This window comes from Chrysochloris asiatica, unplaced genomic scaffold (assembly GCF_000296735.1).
Source record: "Chrysochloris asiatica unplaced genomic scaffold, ChrAsi1.0 scaffold00131, whole genome shotgun sequence".
Lineage (NCBI taxonomy): Eukaryota > Metazoa > Chordata > Mammalia > Afrosoricida > Chrysochloridae > Chrysochloris > Chrysochloris asiatica.
The window spans coordinates 3,860,527-3,868,435 of NW_006408649.1; the positions used below are offsets into that span (position 1 = coordinate 3,860,527).

Here is a 7,909-nt window from a genome sequence, read left to right on the forward strand (position 1 = left end):
AAGTCTGTCACTGATTATTTCATAGGCAGAGCCATGGCTGATTTGCAATGATTTGCCACATAATTCACTGTTACTCATCTATTCAACAAAATCATTTCATGTTCACATTCAGTGTTGTCATCAGCTGTGGATATGGATGGCTGTTTTAACATAACCAGAGTGTGGAAACGTTTTGACTCACTCTAGTATGTGTATGTGTATAAACAGAGATAATATATCAGAGAAGCTCTGATAGCATAGTGGTTATGAATCGGGCTGCGAACCGCAGTTTGAAACTAACAGATGCTCTGCGGGAGAAAGATGAGGGTCGCTATGGGTCGAAACCGACTCGACGGCACTTAACAACAACAACTATCACTGTGCATGATTAACACAATAAGACATAAACATTAAATGAGTATTTTAATTAGGCTTCTGTAGGACATTAGACCTGACCCTTGCCTCATATGAAAAGACAAGTTTACATATGTGAATATATGGGCAGAAATGTGCCAAAATTGTGTTTAGTGCAATGCACCACGGGAGTCCAGCACAGTGGCAAGAAATACAGTTGCAGTGGGTGCCACCCATAGTTAGATGTGTGTTTAGTGCAATGCATCACAGGAGTCCAGCATAGTGGCAGGAAATGCACAGTTGCAGTGGGTGCGACCTCATTGTTAGATGTGGGTTCTGGAGCCAATTGCTTTGCTTCCCGTTCCAAAACTTGTACATCTTGTCAGCTTGCTGTCACTATGAAAATTCTTCCTCTCATTTATTCTCCTATAAAAGGAAGGACTGCTGTGTATATTTAATGACTAAATACATCTAAAGTACATAAAGCATATCATTTAAATATGCTCAATGGAATATTAACTATTGCTAGCATTATTTATGAAGTCCTAGTATGGCACTGTGGCATAAGCACTAGACAGCTAGCTACAAAGTCGGTAGTTGAAATCTACCAGCCTCTCCTCAGAAACATTATACAGGGTCTCTATGAGTAGGAACTGACTCAATGGCACTTCACTATATATGTGTGTGTGTGTGTGTGTGTGTGTGTGTGTGTGTGTTTGTATTGTGTGGGGTGCTGTAAATGTGGTAAGGTATTCTAGTATATTTTTCAGCCAAGTTATTTGGGGACAAAGCATCTTTAAATCTTCAGAAAACATTTCCAATTGAGGAACTTCATATATTCTTATGAGAGTAGCAAGACAGGTTTTAAGTTCAATGAGGACAGAAATAAGGCTTTCCTGTTGGTGTAGATCACCAATTTAATCCCAGAACCTTGAAGAGTGTCTAGTCTATATGGGTTTTATAAACATCTGTTCATTGAATGTGTTCCTTCAAAAGCAAGAAGACAGCTCATGGTAGTTTTTAGGTCCTACTTTTTCATAATAACCAACCTAAAAATAAAACCCTGGAGCCTAACAAATTAAGCCAGGTGTTTTGGAGACTTAGTTACCAAGCAATGGGAGTCTAGATGTCTCCATTGCTTACCTGTGGATAAGTCATTTAAATTTACCAAGTTTCAGGTTCCATCTATATTATAAAAGAATGACATAAACAAAAAGCTTTGACTACTGTATTTTATTATTTTGTTTAATTTTCTGAAATAATCATAACAATCATAATATAATAATAATAATGTAAGCCACATTTCAGATTTATCTGTCTATCTTATGATCTGTATGACTTGCCTATCAAATTTTTAGGGAGTGTAAAACATTTTAGCATATAAACAGAGTTTAGGACATATTATTCATATGATGCTCATAAAATATTCATTTAATTCTCAGTTTTGGAAATATCCAGCTACATTCATCATAAATTAATAGGTATAAGGTAGTATATGTCATGTTAGATAGGAAAATGAACTGTTTTCTTGAAGTTTTCTCATGGTTTATCTCTTTAGCACTGTTCTTGTTAAATGAAATTATCATGTTTCTCACACTGTCGTTTTACAGATAGACTCTGTCAGTTTAGTGCCACAGAGAGCGTTATATCATCACTAAAATACCATTTTTCTTGAAGGAATAATATCAGTATCAAGGTATATGGTAAGAAAAGTAAATCTTTCTTTCAATGGACTGAGTAAGAATTAAAAAAAGAGTAATGATTCTGTATGATTGGAACATAAGAAAAATGAATCTGAATATTTAGGTACTGTTGATTAGGAAGTAGAAAACAATCATTTACTGCAGTTACTGATTTATGATTCTCTCTTAGTGCATGCATTGGGGTTATTTGCTTCAGAAGGGAACTGTAGACAAATTCATAATTCATAATATTAAGAAATATGCATATGACGAAGTAGCTAGTGTTAACAGGGGGCCAAAAAAACAGATATGCACAAAACTTGCTATATTGCTTTCAAAACATTGCTGGTACTATTTTTTTATAAATAGGAATTTAATGTTTATGGAATTTTTCATAATAATAGCTATATGTTGTTGTTAAGTGTGTTCAAGGCAGTTTTGACTCATGGCTGTGTGCTGGGGAGTCGGTTCCAAGTCATAGCGACCCTGTACAGGGGTTCCGAGGCTGTAAACCTTTACTGGAGCAGAATGCCTCATCTTTCTCCCATGGAGCAGCTAATAGTTTCGAATTGCTGACCTTGTGGTTCACAGCCTGATTTGTAATCACTATGCTACCAGAGCTCCACAGCGACCCTTTATAGCACAGGTGTGAATCACCAGCCTGTGGACCATATAAGGCTCATAAATCATTTGGTTTGGCTCTGCCAAGTCAACCACAGTTCCAGTCATCACATTAAAGGTGACATACTTAAATGTTTGACCACATATAACATCTAATTTTTAAGTTAATAATTTTGTATGGAGCATGAATGATAGAAATTTTGGCAGAAAAAGATTCCCATCCCTGCTTTATAGGGTTTCTGAGGAGTGGCTGGTGGGTTTGAACTGCCAACCTTGTGGTTCACAGTCCAGTGTTGATCCTACAGCACTACAGCATAAGTCCAATTGCTATAGACGGCACAATAAATATACTAAAAAGAATCAAGGGAGTGATGGAAGGTAAACACCTTCATTCTGTGACAATGATATTTCACTAACTAATTTTATGTATCTCACTTTTTAGAACAATAAAAAAGATATGACATAGTTAATGCAATATGTGAAAACATTTAAAAACTGATAAAGTGTCATTCTATAACAATTAGGGTGTCAATGTTGGTTGAATACTACTATAATATAGTCCTTTGAAACATAAGAAATGTCCGTTGTGGACTAGCTGTGACATTCGTATCTGCTGGAGGTGTTATAGAGTGGGCCGCAGGTTTGGAGAACTTCAGAGGCACTGATGGTGCCAGACGATGAGAGCAGGAGTAGATCCTGGGCTTGTCGCTCGTCACATTGATGGTGGAGGAGCTTTACCACAACAATGGCATCTTAGCTGATGCCATGGAGCAAGTAGGCCAGCATAATGATTCCTATCAAGTCATACTGGATGGTGTGAAACGTGGTACCAAGGAAAAAAGAATAGCCACTAAGTTTATTTCAAAAATTTTGATGAATTTTCCAGAATTGGCTGGTTCTGCTTTCAATGCAAAAGGGACTTCAGGTTTGTTCAGTCAAATACTTCAAGAAGAAAACATTGTTAGAGAACAAGTAATCAAATTCCTATCTTTAAAACTTAAGACTTATAACAGAAGTCTTAACAATGGAAGGAGAAAAACTTTTCTTAACTGAATCCAAAAAGTTTCTAGAAGATGTGACAGATGAATAACTTATTCTGTTCATGAAGATACTATCCTGGCTAAATAGTTTACAGACAGTGAGTGGAAGACAGCAACTTGTTTAGTTTGTGGTCAAGTGGGCTGACCTGGAACAGACCTTCAACCCCTCAGATCCTAGCTGTGTTGACAGGCTCTTGCAATGTAATCGGCAGACAGTGGCCCTCTTCTCTAAAAATATTCATTCTACAACGTTTGTTACTTAATTCCGTGATCAAGTTCTTCTAAAACTCTGTTCCTTGACTATTCCAGTAGAGGGTCTTGACTGATAGTTGGAGGTTTTGAAATTGTTAGCAGAGATGAGTTCATTGTGTAGTGAAATAAATGGAAAAGTTTGAGACAAATGTAAGGAAACTATTTGATAAGTTATTAGAGTTCATGCCTCTCTTTCTGGAAGAAGCAAAATATGGGGGAAATGCCAGAAATGAAGAAACTAAGCTGAAGTTCAGTTATGCGGAAATGTTTATTGTATAGTTTTCACCAGTTGGGCCAAAAACTTCCAGATTTCTTAATAGTCAAAGTGAATGCAGAAAAGCTCAAAGATTCAAAATCAGTCTGTAGCACTTTGCCTGGGGTCTGAAGGTGTATGACACCTTTGCAGGGCTCTCCAGGGTAAAACAGGAGAGGCCTTAAAGAAAGAACAAGATTAAAGTTGTTACATTGAAGATAAACAATAGCAAAGTTTTATTCAAGGATCTCTTCCACATTCCTCCTTCTTTATAAGAGCACAGTAACACTATCCTGGGGACCTGTACATAAGGTTGAGTTGGGGCAAAAAAAGAGAAAATGAATATAAAACTTCAGGTTCACCACCCAAGAAATCTAAAACAGGATGCCAGACAAACTTATACTCCTCCTAATGGGAAATATAGCAGCAATTTGGGAAACTTTAATTATTAGAGGAACCTTCAGGGAAGTTAAGGTGGCTGAGGTTGAGGAGCACAAGGAAATCGCAGTCAAGGAAGACTCTATTAAAAAAGACATCACATTCTTCAACATTGTATGAGTTTAGCATACTTAAATCTACTATTTGTTGCATTTTTGAGGATATCCCTTTAAAAGGACTGCAGCCTTCAGCTAAAAAGTTAATGTTCTTTAAATCTTTGTATGTATGATCTACTTTTGTAACAGATCATGGTTTTGTCCAATTGCAAAGAACCACAGTGATATTTTTGGGTGCTTTATCAACAATCTTGACTAGTTTTTTCAATGTCACCATTATTCAAACTTCATGTTGCAACTCTTTTACTTCAAACATCTTGATAATGTGTTGAGAGAAGTTCATGTCAAAATGTATTGAAATTCAGTTTTGCTTCTGAAAACTGGTAAAGTTCACCAGTTTTGAAAGGTTACTGATTCCCCTTTACATTCTGCCTATTCTGCCACTCAATATATGGAGAAAAGCAGTGGTCATTCTTAACATTTTACTTCAAGCATTTTTAAGCAGTAAGTTGCTAGGTGATAGTGTAGTATTCCTTCATAGAATTATAAATGTAAATACCTACAACTTTCTCCAAATGAAGAAATGACATATTTTTATGATGATATGAGTTACTTTGCAATGCTTATATAACTCTTCTCCAAATACGTGATGATGTAAACTTTTGAACATGGAATCTTACTACTAATAATATAAATATTTATGGATAACGTATATATATAGAGAGAGTTGTTGTTGTTGTTATGTGCCGTGGAGTCGGTTCCAACTCATAGCGACCCTGTACAGGGTTTCCAAGTCTGTAAATCTTTACTGGAGTAGAAAGTCTCCTCTTTCTCCTGCGGAACAGCTGGTAGTTTCGAACTGCTGACCTTAAGGTTCACAGCCCGATTCGTAACCACTACACTACTAGAGCTCTCTCTCTCTCTCTCTCTCTCTCTCTCTCTCTCTCTCTCTCTCTCTCTCTCTCTCTCTCTCTATCTCTCTATCTATCTATCTATATATACATATGCATATACACACACATATATGTATATTCCACCACTCGTCTGTCAGTTTGTCGTACTGCGGTGGCTTATGAGTTACTGTGATTCTGAAAGCTATGCCACTGGTATTTTAAATACTAGCAGGGTCTCCCATGGTGAACAAGTTTCAGATGAGCTTCCAGACGAAGACATACTAGGAAGAAAGAGTGACGAACTACTTCGGAATATTAAGTCACTAAAAACATTATGAATAGCAGAGAAACACTGTCAGATATAGTTCCAAAAAATGAGCTCCTAAGGTTGGAAAGCACTCAAAATGCGACTGGGGAAGAGCTGCCTTCTCAAAGTAGAGTTGACCACGATGTCTGGAGTAAAGCCCACAGGACCTTCATTTGCTGATAGGGCACAACTGAAGACATCCACTGAAAATGGAAACATGGAATGTATGAAATAAGAATCTGGGAATACTGGAAGTTTTCAAAAATGAAATTGAACACATAAACATCGATATCTTAGGCATAAGTGAGCTGAAATGGACTGGTATTGGCCATTTTGAATATGATGACCACATTGTTCACTATGCCTGAAATGACAAATTGAAGAGGAATGGTGTTGCATTCATCGTCAAAATGAACATATCCAGATCAGTCATGAAATACAATGCTGTCTGTGATAGGATAATATCCATGAGCCTACAGGGAAGAACAGTTAATACCACTATTATTCAAATTTATGCACCAATCACTAAAACCAGTGAAAATGAAACAGAAGAATTCTACCAATTTGTTTAATCTGAAATTGATCAAACATGAAATCAAGATCATTACTGGTGATTGGAATGCAAAGGCTGGGAGCAAAGAAGAAGGATCAGTAGTTGGGAAATATAGCCATTGGTGATAGGAATGATGCTGGAGAATACATGATAAAATTCTGTAATACCAATGATTTGTTCATTTCAAATACCTTCTTTAGACAGCATAAGAGATGACTATACACATGGACCTCACCAGATGGAATACATAGAAGTCAAATTGACTACATTTGTGGAAAGAGACAGTGGAAAAGCTCCATATCACCAGTCAAAATAAGGCCAGGGGCAGACTGTGGAACAGACCATCAATTACTCATATGCAAATTCAAACTGAAGCTGAAAAAAATTGAAAACAAGTTAACATGAGCCAAAATATGATCTTGAATATATCCCAGCTAAATTTAGAGATCATCTGAAGAAAAGATTTGATACATTAAACACTAAAGAGCAAAGACCAGACGAGTTGTGGAATGACATCAAGAACATCATACATGAAGAAAGCAAAAAGTCATTAAGAAGAAAAGAAATAAGGAAAAGGTCAAAATGGATATCAGAATACACACTAAAACTTGCTCTACAGAGTAGAGATGCTAAAGTAAATGGAAGAAATGAGGAGGTAGCTGAACAGAAAATTTCAAAGATCAACTTGAGAAGATAAATCCAAATATTGCTGCAAAATGTGCAAAACTCTGGAATCAGAAAACCAAAAATGAAGAATATGTTCCGCATTTCTCAAGCTGAGGGAACTAAAGAAAAAATTCAAGTCTCAACTTTTGTTATTGAAAGATTATCTGGACAAATTATTGAATGATGCAGAAAGCATCAAGAGAAGATGGAAGTCACTGTACCAAAAGATAATGGTTGATGTTCAACCATTTCAAGAGGTAGCATATGATCAATAGCCAATGATATTGAAGGAGGAAGTCCATGGTTAATTGAAGGAATTGGCAAAGAACAAGGTGCCAGGCATTGATGGAATAAAAACTGAAATTTTTCAAGAAAGTGAGGCGGCACAGGAGGCATTCACTCATAGCTGCCAGGAAATTTGGAAGACAACTATCTGGCTGACTGATTAGAGGAGATCTGTATTTGTGCCCATTCCAAAGAGAGGTGACCCAATGGATGCAAAATCATTGGACAATTTCTTTGATATCCCATGCAAGTAAAGTTTTACTAAAGGGAATACAGAAACAGCTGTAAGCATACATTGACAGAGAACTTCCTGAGAATCAAGCCAGATTCATAAGAGGCTGTAGAATGAGGGAAATTATTGCTGGTGTCCAAAGGATCTTGGCTGAAAGCAGAGACTATCAGAAAGATGTTTACCTGTGCTTTATTGACTATCCAAAGGCTTTTGATTGTGTGGAGCACGACAAGCTATGGACAACATTGTGAAGCATGAGTATTCTGGAACACTTAATTGTGCTCATGAGGAATCTGTA

The 7,909-nt window shown here is 36.8% G+C and overlaps 1 pseudogene; it reads left to right on the plus strand.

Annotated features, from left to right (window-relative positions):
• Positions 1 to 3,356: 3,356 nt before the first annotated feature.
• On the plus strand, positions 3,357 to 4,708 carry LOC102826923 (annotated as a pseudogene).
• The last annotated feature ends 3,201 nt before the right edge of the window (positions 4,709 to 7,909 follow it).